The following is a 12,963-nucleotide window of genomic DNA, read 5'->3' as shown; positions in this document are numbered from 1 at the left end:
TATCTCTGTCTACCTCTGTCTATATGCAGGAAGAGAAATAGATACAGGTCTAGCTATCTTTATATCTCTTTCTATATATCTTTATACACACATTACCATTTACTTCGGCTCCACTGTGCTCCCACCGCTGGTGTGTGAAATCGAGTACGCGTGATGTTTGCCACAATCCCTCTCTGTCCTGTAGCTTCTTGAGAATTGCTGCTGTTTGATGGGTTTGCTCTCAGCTTCCATCTGATTTGAAAACACCAGCCACTGTTAAGGTGTGTGCATTTCAGGTGTCTGTCAAACACGTGCGGATGGCAGCACATGCACGGATGGTGGTTTCATTGAAAAGGAGTGCAGGGCAGGTTGCAGGTGCAGGGAAATGAATCAGGTAATGTGGATCGGGTGAAAACACCCCGGCTCCTCTCTGGTGTGTACAGCAGTGTAAACATGTGATTTATATCACAGCAGAGGGAAGACATCTCCCTGCATTTTATGCCACTAAAGTGTGAGCAGTCTATATATATATCTCTCTCCTGCTGTGCCAGAATTTTTAGAAACCAATTTGTGATTTTTAAATGCGATTTTTAATTTATGTATTGTGATTTTTAAATGCGTAATTTGTGAGTTTTGACCAATAATAACTATTATTATTATTATTATTATTATTATTATTATTATTATTATTATTAATTTATTTATACCCCGCCCATCTGGCTGGGTTTCCCCGGCCACTCTGGGCAGCTCTCAACAGAATTAAAAGGCACAACAGAACATCAAACATTAAAAACTTCCCTAGACAGGGCTGCCTTGAGATGTCTTCTAAAAGTAACATAGTTGTTTATTTCCTTGACATCTGATGGGAGGGCGTTCCACAGGGCAGGTGCCACTACAGATTCAAAATGGCGTCTGATGTAGAAATGATGGTGAAAGCTGCCACCCCCACCTCAGGAAATCTGATGCTGCGTTTGGCAACAATATCAAGAGGCGGCCAAACCTATGCCCACGGAGGGGGCAAAGTCACACCAAAGTGATGTTCCAGACTTCCATCTTGAATCAAAATGGGGGCAACATCTGAACTTTGACAAATATCGCTGCCCCCACTTTGTAACCATTGTGCTTTTAATTCTCAGTGACAATATATTGATAGGCATTGAAGCACACAGGGAACGAACAGACAAGCCATTTTTCAAAATACATTAGTATGGTAGATACTAATACTAATTAGTATATAGTCTAGTAATACTAATTTTCTAGACTGCCTTTCAAATCAAAGCGTACTTGCACAACATTCAGTTAAAATATGACCAGGAAAAAAACAGCAACGCTGCAGGTAATGCAACATAAAATCACTTCAAATTCAAAGCTAAGGGGTTTTTTTCTTTGAAAAGCAAAGTATTAAATAAATATATATTTATCATTATTCATTCACCAGGAGCTGGAAAGATAGCAGTGTGGGCACTTGTGAGCTTCCCTGGGGAAAGCTTTCCACAGATGAAGCACCACCACCACAAAGGCCCTCTCCCTGGTCAACATCTGTCACACTTCATTCAGCAGGATGCCTGTGAAGCTGCCTGTGAAAATGAATGGCCTTAGGGTTCTGTGGATATGGGATAGTACCCATGAAAGATATTTAAAATAAATAAATAAAAGTTTCTCCCTTCTGTTGCCTTTTTCCTCACCTCCTTTCCAAATACTGAACAGTTCTGGATGTTGTTTCAAGTTTTTGAAAATTCATTATTAATTACTACTACAAAAAGATGAGTGCTTCTCTCTGCATAAGTCACCCTATAGCCCTCTTAAAAAAGAACACAAGGAGCAAAAGACTACCCGTTCCCCATGGCAAATATACCCTATTTCAGAAATACTTTGTTGTTGTTGTTTAGTCGTGTCCGACTCTTCGTGACTCCATGGACCAGAGCACACCAGGCACTCCTGTCTTCCACTGCTTCCCGCAGTTTGGTCACACTCATGTTCGTAGCTTCGAGAACACTGTCCAACCATCTCGTCCTCTGTCGTCCCCTTCTCCTTGTGCCCTCCATCTTTCCCAACATCGGGGTCTTTTCCAGGGAGTCTTCTCTTCTCATGAGGTGGCCAAAGTATTGGAGCCTCAGCTTCATGATCTGTCCTTGCAGTGAGCACTCAGGACTGATTTCCTTCAGAATGGAGAGGTTGGATCTTCTTGCAGTCCATGGGACTCTCAAGAGTCTCCTCCAGCACCATAATTCAAAAGCATCAATTCTTCAGCGATCAGCCTTCTTTATGGTCCAGCTCTCACTTGTCTTACTTTAAAAAGAAGAAGAAGAAAAAGATTGATTCCTTCCCCATCATCTCTCTTTTGGGTGGTGTATGCTCCCCCTTCTCCACCACTAAAGTGAAGATCAGTTTATTCTTTGTAAGCCAGGAACTTACCTGCCATCTACAAAATATTTATATCTACATACTTCAAAGCTCATCCTGCCCTTCATTTTAGACAGATAGACAGACAGACAGACAGACAGATATCAGGAAACTGCAACAAGAACAGGCAAAGTCACTCCACCACAGACATCTTGGTTTGTACAAAGTCAAGTTTTTCACCGTGTGTGTGTGTGTGTGTGTGTGTGTGTGTGTGTGTGTAGAAATGCTGTTTTCTCCCCCCCCCCAACCCCATTCTCTGCTGCCTCCTGGGCCAACCACACATACACAGATTGCAGTGTCTCATGGAAAAGCTTTATTTAGCCTAGCAACTGTCTGCATCTCTCTAGGGAGATCTTCCTCGCACTTTGGGAACCCCGAGGCTAAATGGTCAATTTGCAAGATCTTCTTCAGCTGTAGGATTGAAAATACTCATTTGTGTTGCTGCAAACCCTCAAAAATGCCCTCCAGAAGAATCAAAAAGACGACTGTGGTTGCTTTGGGGGGGTTATATAATAAGCCCCCACAATAACAAGGAGTGGAGGGGTTGCTTTTCTTCCTCCTTTCTTGCTATTTTATGCAGCTGCTCTGTCTCCGTTCTACATCGCTGATGTAAAAAGCTTGTTTCTGCCTGCAGCAAGCATATGTCTTGGACCTGCCTCCAAGTTGCCAGTTAATTTTCTCTCTCCCCTCCCCTCTCCCGCTTTTCTAGGAGACTGGATGGCATAAATAACTATCCTTAACCATGAAAGTAAAAGATAGTTGCTTACAATCCTCTTTATAATAGAACTTCTTCAGATCTGGGCAGAAAATAAAATGTTCAAGCACAGGTGTTGTTTTTCCCCCCTACCCAGCTATATTCTTCAACCCACTGGGCACAATTTAGCACAGACTTAAGCAAGCTTAACTCCCTTAAAATAAATTGGCTTGAGTACGCTTGGCCCTGCGCTGGATTGTGAGAGGCAGAGGGAGGCATCCAAACCTACCCAAGGGCAAACACTATTGAAAGTAATATAACCGGGATTCCCACTCGTTTTCTGTGGGTCTTGCATCAGAGCCAGTGTGTTGTAGCGAGGATAGTCACTGATCTGCCTTCCAGGAGATCTGGGTTCAAATCCCTGCCAAGCTGGGTGACTTGCCTGTAACTTTGGATCCATTACTTCCTTACTCCTATTTTGTAGGCATTCCAAATGGTTGGGAAGGAAGTGCAAAGAAGTGTAATGAATGAGGAAATATTTCCTTAGGATTGTTACACCACTGCCATCTTGAAAAGCCCAAATCCATCTGAATAATCCATTTCACTTCAGTGCTGTGATAAACCTCCTCCACAATATATGTATTAGTTTCAAAAACAAGATGTTTGGTTTCCTGGCTAACTCCATAAAGCTGGAAGAAAGAAGCAGAGCAAATTATAACACTCCAGTCACATCCATCGCAGACGTTGAAAGCATTCTTATATCACTTTAACAGTCGTGGCTTCCCCTCAAAGAATCCTGGGAACCGTGGTGACCTTATTATACCTGCCACTTTCTCTCAGCTGAACTTACTTTACAGGGTTGTTGTGAGCATAAGTAAATACTGGAGGGAGACCATTTTTTTTTGAAGCCCTGAAGCCCTCGAAGGAAGGATGGAGTGAAAATGTAATTAAAAATAATATTATATTATTACAGCCATGAAATTAGTTCCAAGGTCACTTCGAACTTGCCTTTCCTAAATGATAGCGCCCCCCCCCGTGTGAGACATTGTTTTTGAAAATGGATCAAAAGAAGTTTCATAAGAATAAGTATAAAAGATGCACGCAATCCAGTTTGGGAGGTGGGTGAGTCAGCATGCTAAACTTCGTAGGCTAGAGTTACCAGATGTCCCCGTTTCCCAGGGACAGTCCCCGGATTTGCAAATAACTCCCCGGGCAAATTCCATCCCCGGAATGTCCCCGGATTTCATCTAATGTCCCCGGGAAACGCAGCAGCGGCAGTCTCAGCAGCCTGGAGCAGTTGTCTCTGGCTGGCTTCAGGAGCTGCTAGGAAGTCCCCATATGATGGTGGGGCAGGGGCTCTAAAATGCAGCTTCTGGGCTGCCTCCACCTTCCCTGACCCCAGCAACTAAGCTGTGAAGGGAGGCTTCATGCTGCCTATCGGTGCAGCCTACCAACTACTTGCGTGCAAACGGGAGCGGGGCAAGGATCTCTCATCTGTGAAGGGAGGCTTCACACTGCCTATCAGAGCTTGCATGCAAGCAGCCAGACGCAGGGATCTCTCAGTTAGGCAATGGGAAGCCTCCCTTCCCAGCGGAGGGATCCCCGCCCCCTCCTGCTTGCACGCAAGTAGCAATGGGATTGGGGCTGCTCTGATGGGAGGCATCGCGGTACCCAAGCCTTGCCACCGCCACCCTTGGCCCTCCTCCGCCTTCCATGCACCACGCACCACGCATCGCTTCCCTACCACCACCACCACCGAAGAACCAACAACTCAGGGGCTGCCCAGGCTCATGGAAAAAAGAGAGAGAAGCCTCGGAGGAAGGGGAAATGTGGTGGTTGAGGTCAAGGCGGCGGCCGCTCCTCTGCCACCGCCATCACTGCAGCATTAACGTCCTGAACGTTGTAGTATTTAATTGATTCATTGATTGATTCATTGGAAATCTGGATTCATTGGGAAAAAATCTGGTAACCTTATCGTAAGCAGAGATTCTACTGCGTTGATGCAAGGTGTTCTTTGACAATGATCTGGTTGACTATGCCCTAAGACACGCTGAGTACCTATACACATTTCTTTAAAAATCCCCCCTCCCCTATTTGTTTTGCAGGTAGCAACTGTTCTCATCTCTACACTTGCTCAGCAGCAAACTGATGCAGCAATGAAGAATAACATCCTACTTGTGTTCATAGCTACCAGCTTCCCACGTCCCGAAAGCCATGAAAGAAAGACTGAAAGACTGAAAGGAAGTGAATGTAGAACCCCAAGTCCAGTTGCTTTGTACAATGGCCGTTCATCATGCAGCTAGGAGAAATTGTTTCTACGTTTGTATTTATTTCTTGAAGGACTTTAAAAAAATATAAATGTGTGTGTACGTGTGTGTGTGCATGTGCATGCACACGCACACACCCACCACTTCCAGGGCAAGGGAAGAAGAAGCAGGTTTTCACTTTGGACACAGCTCTTTCTGGTAACCTCGCATCCTGATTTTTGAAGCTCTGCATTGTGAAGCAATGGGATGAGGGCCTCTGCAAATCTGCTCCATGCCACAGCAGTTCAAAAGGAGGCCATCCCTGCAATGGGAACAATGGAATATGCCAACATCAGTTTGGGGGAAGAGAAGCTCTCAGAGTAGCTTAAAACCTCATTCAATCTGAGGGGTTTGGCCCCCAGAAGAATGTGGTAGGACAGTTCATGCTTGGAGGTACATGTGGTTCATTCTTTGGCTTTGTTGAGTTCTGCATCAGTTCCCTTTACAGTGGTACCTCTGGTTAAATACGCTTGAGGATACAGACGCTTCAGGTTACAGACTTCGCTAACCCAGAAATAGTACCTCAGGTTAAGAACTTTGCTTCAGGATGAGAACAGAAATCGCGCTGTGGTGGCACGGTAGCAGCAGGAGGCCCCATTAGCTAAAGTGGTGCTTCAGGTTAAGAACAGTTTCGGGTTAAGAACAGACCTCCAGAACGAATTAAGTACTTAACCCGAGGTACCACTGTATATAAGATCCAAAGTGACATACATGGTTCCAGCCATCTCCAGTTCCTCTTGGATCGGAATGATAAACTGAACTAGAAAGTGGGTCCATTGAACCCAAGAGCCTCATTGTTCCAGTTTGCATGTCACAGTAAACCATAGTTAGCGGTTTGCTGTGAATGCACAAAGGGGGCTGTTTCTCCTCCCCACTAGTGTATGAAGAAGACAAACCATGATCCCTTGTTTAGTGCTAGATCTGAACCAGGGAGGATGGCTTGGTTTGCTGCAACAAACCCATGATCAGTAAGCCAAAAAGAAGCCTTGGATACAGAGCATGATTCATTGGGAGTGAAACAAACCATGGTCCCTGGTTCAGATGTAATGCTAAGCCAGTGAATGTGCTTTGTTTCCTGGCCCTGAAAGCTGGGAGGGGCAAACTGGCTAAGACCAGCATGTGCACAGGAAACCATTAACTATGGTTTACCATGCTGTGTGAATGGCACCATTGTCTAAAACTTATCAGGATGAAATCCTTGTGTGCGGTATTATTTGGCTAAATCTTTTTCACAAGAGAAGATGTTCTGAATCCAGAGCTTCTCTCGTCTTCTCCAAGTGGGTGAAATCCTGGCTAATAGCTAGGCAGTGGTCTTCATTAAATTCCGTGGCTGGGAGTGGGATACTGCAATAGGTGGACTTTTGGTTAGATGCAGCTGGTCAGTTCTTCTATTCTTGTGGCTTTGTAGAACTATTACACATTCTGGAACTGTCGGTGCACTTGCATGATCAAACTCAACTCATTTCCTGTCCGGACAGCTATGAACTCCAACAAAACCAACATGTTTGGAGTGAGCAGAAAGTGTTCAGCCATACTGAGCAATTGACTCCAAGCTTTAAATACATGTGATGGTGGCAAAAAAATGCAGCATCACCCAGAAACAAGACTTGGAACCACTGGGGAGGGAAATGACTACCGAAAACAGAAATATTCATCCATTATGAGTGTTAAAGGGAAACAAAAGCACCTACAAGTAATTTCTTATATTTGTAATTGGAAAAGTATTGTCAGCACATCAATAAGGTTTGGGGCCAATGTAGAGTCAAAGAAACAAAGAATTGATGGACCCAAATGCCTGAAAAGGTAGAATGACATGATAGCACAAATGTTTGTTTCCGTGGTGGGCTGTGCTCACAAAAGCCCACTGCTGGTGTTTTTACATATGTGTGGAAATTCTCACACCCAATAATTAGAAGGACACTTTTTTAGCAACTGAGCCACCCCTAAAAATGATTCAGAAATGGCAGGATACCTATTTATTTCTTAGCTTGTTTGTAACATGGGTCTTTTCTGCCTATGCCATTTATATCAACCTGGGTCGCCTGGCGTGTTTTATGGAAAATATACTTCCCCACTTCCCCCCCCCCTCTGCTCTTCTGAATCTCAATAGGGAATAACCAATTTTATACTCTCCGTTGAAATGTCATATATATTTCATGCTCGCTGCATTACAGGAGGGGGGGAGAAGTGGTGTCTTAAATTAGCAGAATAATTAGAAGCACAGTAATGAGGAAAGTATAATTTAAAGGAGAAAGAGGCTATGTGGGAGTTAAGGTTGGCAGGAAAGGTTTGTCAAGCTTTTCGATTCCCTTGCCAGCTGCTGCTTCTGTGGGAAATCATGGAGGTCACCTCATTATAGAACAAAGACAATCCTGGGAAATCTCAGAGAACATTAGCTGTAGAAAATATTTGAAGAATGGGGACTGGGGCCCATACTGAACCTCTAGCATTAAGACCAAGCCACTTTTGTTCTTTTCACTGAGAGAAGGATGAGGTCCAACTGAGAAGAGAAATGAACTTGGCACCTCTTTAAGGTGTTTTTTTTCTTCCTGTCAGGTCTACTGCTGTGCTTTTGAGGGCCAATTTATATGTGGGGAAGCTATACAATGTTGCATCAAGCAAATGACCCCACACTACGCAGGGCATTTTCCCCATCACTTTCCTTGTTGCAAATAGTCCAGTTTGGGAGCAAGGCTGGAAGATTGGGCTTGTCATGCAAGATCTCCAAATACACTTTAAATGCACAACATGAATTTGGTGGCATACGATTGAATCCCATCTGAAACTACTGATAATCTGGAATCCCCCCCCCCCCGAATGCCTTTCTTCATTGTTTTGCAAAATTGCAATTGCTTTGCTAAATACAGCCTTTAGCAGGGGCAGGGAAGGAACTGATCCAGACTGCCCAGAGTTCCCCAGTGGCCTGCCAACCCCCCAACCCAATTTTCCGGGGGGGGGGGGCGGCGGCAGCACTGCTGAAGAGAAGAAAAGAGTGCACAACGTCAAGTGGGCACAGCAGTTTAAATCCCCATCATGGTCAGTGCAATGCCACCCAGGATGCAAATCACCTCCTCCCTGCTCAAAAGATGAACAGTTTCCATCCCCCATCATCCAATTATTCAAGCTTCACCTATCATTGCGTTGTGTGCAGGAATAGTTTAAAACTTTGCTGTAACCCTTTCAAGCCCCTACTGTGGCTCCCCAGTAAAGAGAGCCAGTGTGGTGTAGTGGTTAAGAGCGGTAGACTCGTAATCTGGTGAACCGGGTTCGCGTCTCTGCTCCTCCACATGCAGCTGCTGGGTGACCTTGGGCTAGTCACACTTCTTTGAAGTCTCTCAGCCCCACTCACCTCACAGAGTGTTTGTTGTGGGGGAGGAAGGGAAAGGAGAATGTTAGCCACTTTGAGACTCCTTACAGTAGTGATAAAGCGGGATATCAGATCCAAACTCTTCTTTTCTTCTTCTTCTGACCTCAAGCTTGCAGGCAATAGAGGAAGGAAGGGCAATCATGGTTAATGGTGGTAGAAAGACCCCCTTTCTAAATGTGACCAGGTTTTTCACTGTGGTTGCCAACTTTTTTTTACTGGCCTGCAGCTATGACTTTAAGAGCAGCTTGATATGCAAAAAGAAAAAGAAAAGTAGCAGCAACCTAATCCTTTTAAAATCGTACCAGGAAAAGCTTCATCAGTTAAATATCTGTGTGTCATGTTGTTGTTAACAACAAAAGTCGGGTAACTACATTGCATATCCTGTGGCTTCTTATCTGCTCCTAAGCACGCTTAGTCAGGTCAAGCCCCATTGAATTGGATAGGACTTACTTCCTAGCTGGTATGCACAGAAGTGTCACTGCCATCTAGGAACCTAGGAACCAAACAAACCCAACCCCTGTGTTGCAAAGAGAACATCAGCAATATCTAAGCAACATGATGACCATGTACATACGCAATAGACAATCTTTATAGAATTCCTTCAAACCATAATAAGTACAAAATGAAATCTGTTAGTAGCAGTGACTACGTTATTATATGAGCACTGTTCCACAGCATTTGATATTTTCATTTATATGCATTCATTCAAAATAAGATGGGGTATGTACTCTTTTTCATTACTGTTTGTATTATAGTTTATAATTTTTGTAAAGTGATATGTCATGCAGCTCATCGTCTGTAAAATTTTATTTTCAGTTTATGAAGTAATTCTATATCCTCCCACCACACTGACGAAGAATTCTATGAAGCAGTAGTCAATATCCGGAATCACTGTTCAGTGTTGGGCATCATATTTGCTGAATACACAAAGCTTCACAGCTTGTCTTTCATCGTACAAAGTCTGGTACCTTGCTTCATTTAAAGATTTTCAGAGACTTTTAGACTAAAGATTTCATTTTGTACTTATTATGGTTCGAAGGAATTCTATAAAGATTGTCTATTGCGTATGTACATGGTCATCGTGTTATCTAGGAACTAGTAGCAGTCTCTGGCTGTCACAGGCCATTCTGGTAAAATACACACCTTACTTTGCAAAAGGTCTCAGCCCCTGCATTTTCACACATGGTTGGAAAGATTCCTCTCTGAATCTCCAGAAAGCCACTTCCTGTTAGACTAGATGAGCCAGCGCCAGCTCCCTGCTTCTTGGGGACTGTTTGCCTACCCAGAGGCTACTGAAACAAAAATGCAGAAAGTGGAATGTTGGTAGGATTGTGTGTGAAGAGTGTGAAGTAGAGCTTTCAAGAAGGACTTCAGGGTTCCTGTCAAGGATGGCTCTCCAGATGTTGTGGGACTACAACTCCCATCGTGCCTGGCCATTGGCCAAGCTGGCTGGGAGTTGGGATTCAGAAACATCTGGTGTGTTGCAGGTTCCCTGCTCCTGATGGCAGCCTTCTGTTGAGCCACAGATCGAAGAAGGACATAGCTTGAGGGCATGCCTTTGAAATGTTCTGGCAGCTGGATAAATAACTTCCAAAGGTCCCACTTTATACAAAGCCCTCACCTGCACTGCATATGTGGAGAGACAGGCCAGCTTCCAGAAAATGAAAATAAATGGGACAGAGTTTGTGGCATCTTTGGCCTTGCCTTGTGAAGAGGGGATGTAATTGACCAGCAGAACAGTATGAGGTAAGGTCGCATCCAAACCATACATTTAAAACCCTGTTATACTACTTTAACAGCCATGGCTTCTTCCCAGAGACTCATAGGAACTGTAGTTACCTTGGAATATAAAACAAGCCTGCTGGATCAAGCCAATGGCTCATCTAGTCCAACGTTTTATTCTCACAGTAGCCAACCAGAACCGCCAAACAGCATTCAGAAGCTTTGCTGCCCCTGTACATAGTTTGTTAAGGGGTGTTGAGAATTGTAGCTCTATGAGGGGGTCTTCTAACAACTCTCAGCACGCTTAGCAAGGGTTCTTTGGGGGAAAACATGGCAGCTGAAGTGGTATAAGAGTGTTTTAAATGTATGGTATAATGGTATAGGTGTGACCTTGTAACATGTATGCTACAGACCAGCAGAAGGATGCTTTCAGAACTTAACAGAGAAAGGTCCTTTGAGAAGAGTGAGTTGTTTATAAAGAGCTGTGAAGAAAGGCTTCAAGCAGGCTTTGTGGCATCTCATTGGGACCAGTGGTGTAGTCCTTGAATTTCATGAATGACATTAACCTTCTGTATTGTCAAAGCAAAAATGAAAACAACCGCGGTGTTAACAAGAGAAAGAGAGGAAATGTCAACGAAGTCGTTTTGTGATGTTCGTTTATGATGGTGGGCACTTGGCTATTATTAAACATGCTATGAAAACAGCACATGGAGATAACTTGTATCAAGGGCGGACTTTGGTAATCTTTTGCAATATGGCACCCTGTGCGAGGCCAAAATTTGGCGCCCCCAAATGGATCTTTCTCAATGATGGATGTTCTTAATTTTGCAGCCTCTCAGCTTGGTGCCCTGTGCAGGGGCTGCCCACACTGCCCAAAATCAGACGCTGCTGATAACTCATCTTCCCTTCAGTAAAGAGGCTTTTCAAAGGAGAACTTTCACTGGTGATGATGTCGGGGCAAGACTCTGGGGGCAGAATCTAGGTCCCACCCACCAGCTGACGTCCAAATTGCAGCAGAACTTGCCTACCACATTTTGAAGTATATAGTGCACATTACTACCTAAAGAAGGAGGCTCATGTAAGACCTTTCATCTCAGAGTCTAAAATGGCTTAATTAGACCACTGGCCGTTTCCAATAAAAGCTTTATTTGTAAGAGATTACACTGTACAGAGTGCTTATAGTATTTGCTTTGTTTTACAACGTTAGGAAAACACATTTGTAGCAAACAGGCACGCCTTCCATAGACAGGAAAGTCCCGAAAGAGGAACCTGTGAAGTGCCCCACAAGGTCACTTACCCAGTTTCAACTAACACTCCTGAGATACACACACTCTCTGTCTAGGCCTCTCTAGTTCTCCGTCAATTCCAACTGCACCCTGGAGTTCATAGAACTTGGAAGGAACACCATGGGTCATCTAGTCCAACCCCCTGCAATGCAGGAATCTCAGCTAAAGCATCCATGACAGATGGCCATTCGACCTCTGTTTGAAAACCTCGAAGGAAGGAGAGTCCACCGCTTCTCATGGGAGTCTGTTCCACTGCTGTACAGCTCTTACCGTCAGAAAGCTTTTTCTGTATGTTTAGCCAGAATGTCCTTTCTTGAAACTTGAAGCCATTGGTTCAGGTCCTGCCCTCCAGAGCAGAAGAAAAGGTTCTGTACCAGGGGTCCTCAAACTTTTGAAACGGGGCCAGTTCACTGTCCCTCAGACACTGTCGGGGGCCGGACTATAGTTTGAAAAAAATATGAACAAATTCCACATTGCACATATTTTATTTGTAGTACACACACAAAACAGGGAAAACAATACAATATTTAAAATGAAGAATGATTTTAATCAACATAAATTTATAAGTTTTTCAATGGGGAGGGGGAATACGAGAGAGAGAGAGAGAGAGAGAGAGAGACCAAGTAAGAGGGAGGAAAGGAAAGAGGCATCACCTCAGGTTCTGGGCAGCAGCGGCGGCAGCATCCGGGTGCTCCTCCCTCAGTGCCCTCCAGCAAGAGACCCTCAGCCCAGCTGTGGCTCTGGCGACAGTCACTGCACCTTTGCACTACGTTTGTATTTCCACAGGCCTTCCTTGGCAGCAGCGGCTCCTCCGGGCTTGGCTCTAGGCCCGGCTGGTCCATGGGCCGGTCCCTCCCCTTTCAGACCTGCTTCACCTGGCAACCAAGGAGGAGGAGGAGCGAATGTGAAGAAGGAGAAGCCGGGTGGGGAGGGAAGGGGGGATTGCGGCAGCGAACCAGTGGTCCCTTCCCAGCGGTTTGAGGGAGCTGCCACTAACTGGCAGTGTCTCACTCTCTCACTCACTCACTCACTCACTCTCTCACACACACACACCCCTCCCTAGTGCTCCTGGGTGGGATTGATGGACAGCTAAGTGGGATGGGGCTGGAGAGTGTGGTCTGAGGAGAAGCCGGGAGGGATTGGACCCAGCTGCTGGCTGTTTATTGAGGATCCATTCTGATTTGTTTTCAGGAAGAGTATATGATG

At 44.7% G+C, this 12,963-nt stretch overlaps 1 protein-coding gene across 2 annotated transcripts in view; it reads left to right on the top strand.

The window, feature by feature from the left end:
• Positions 1-11,637, top strand: part of LOC309531846 (galactosylgalactosylxylosylprotein 3-beta-glucuronosyltransferase 1-like) — a 59,726-nt gene extending 48,089 nt beyond the window's left edge. For both annotated transcript variants that reach the window (XM_082221600.1, XM_082221599.1), the window contains one exon: positions 5,182-11,637. The gene's annotated coding sequence lies outside the window, so the exon portion shown is untranslated. The remainder of the gene's footprint in view (positions 1-5,181) is intronic.
• The last annotated feature ends 1,326 nt before the right edge of the window (positions 11,638-12,963 follow it).

This window comes from Podarcis vaucheri, assembly GCF_965113315.1.
Source record: "Podarcis vaucheri genome assembly, chromosome: 4".
Lineage (NCBI taxonomy): Eukaryota > Metazoa > Chordata > Lepidosauria > Squamata > Lacertidae > Podarcis > Podarcis vaucheri.
The sequence above is the reverse complement of the archived record's forward strand: the minus strand, read 5'-3'. Positions and strand labels throughout refer to the sequence as shown.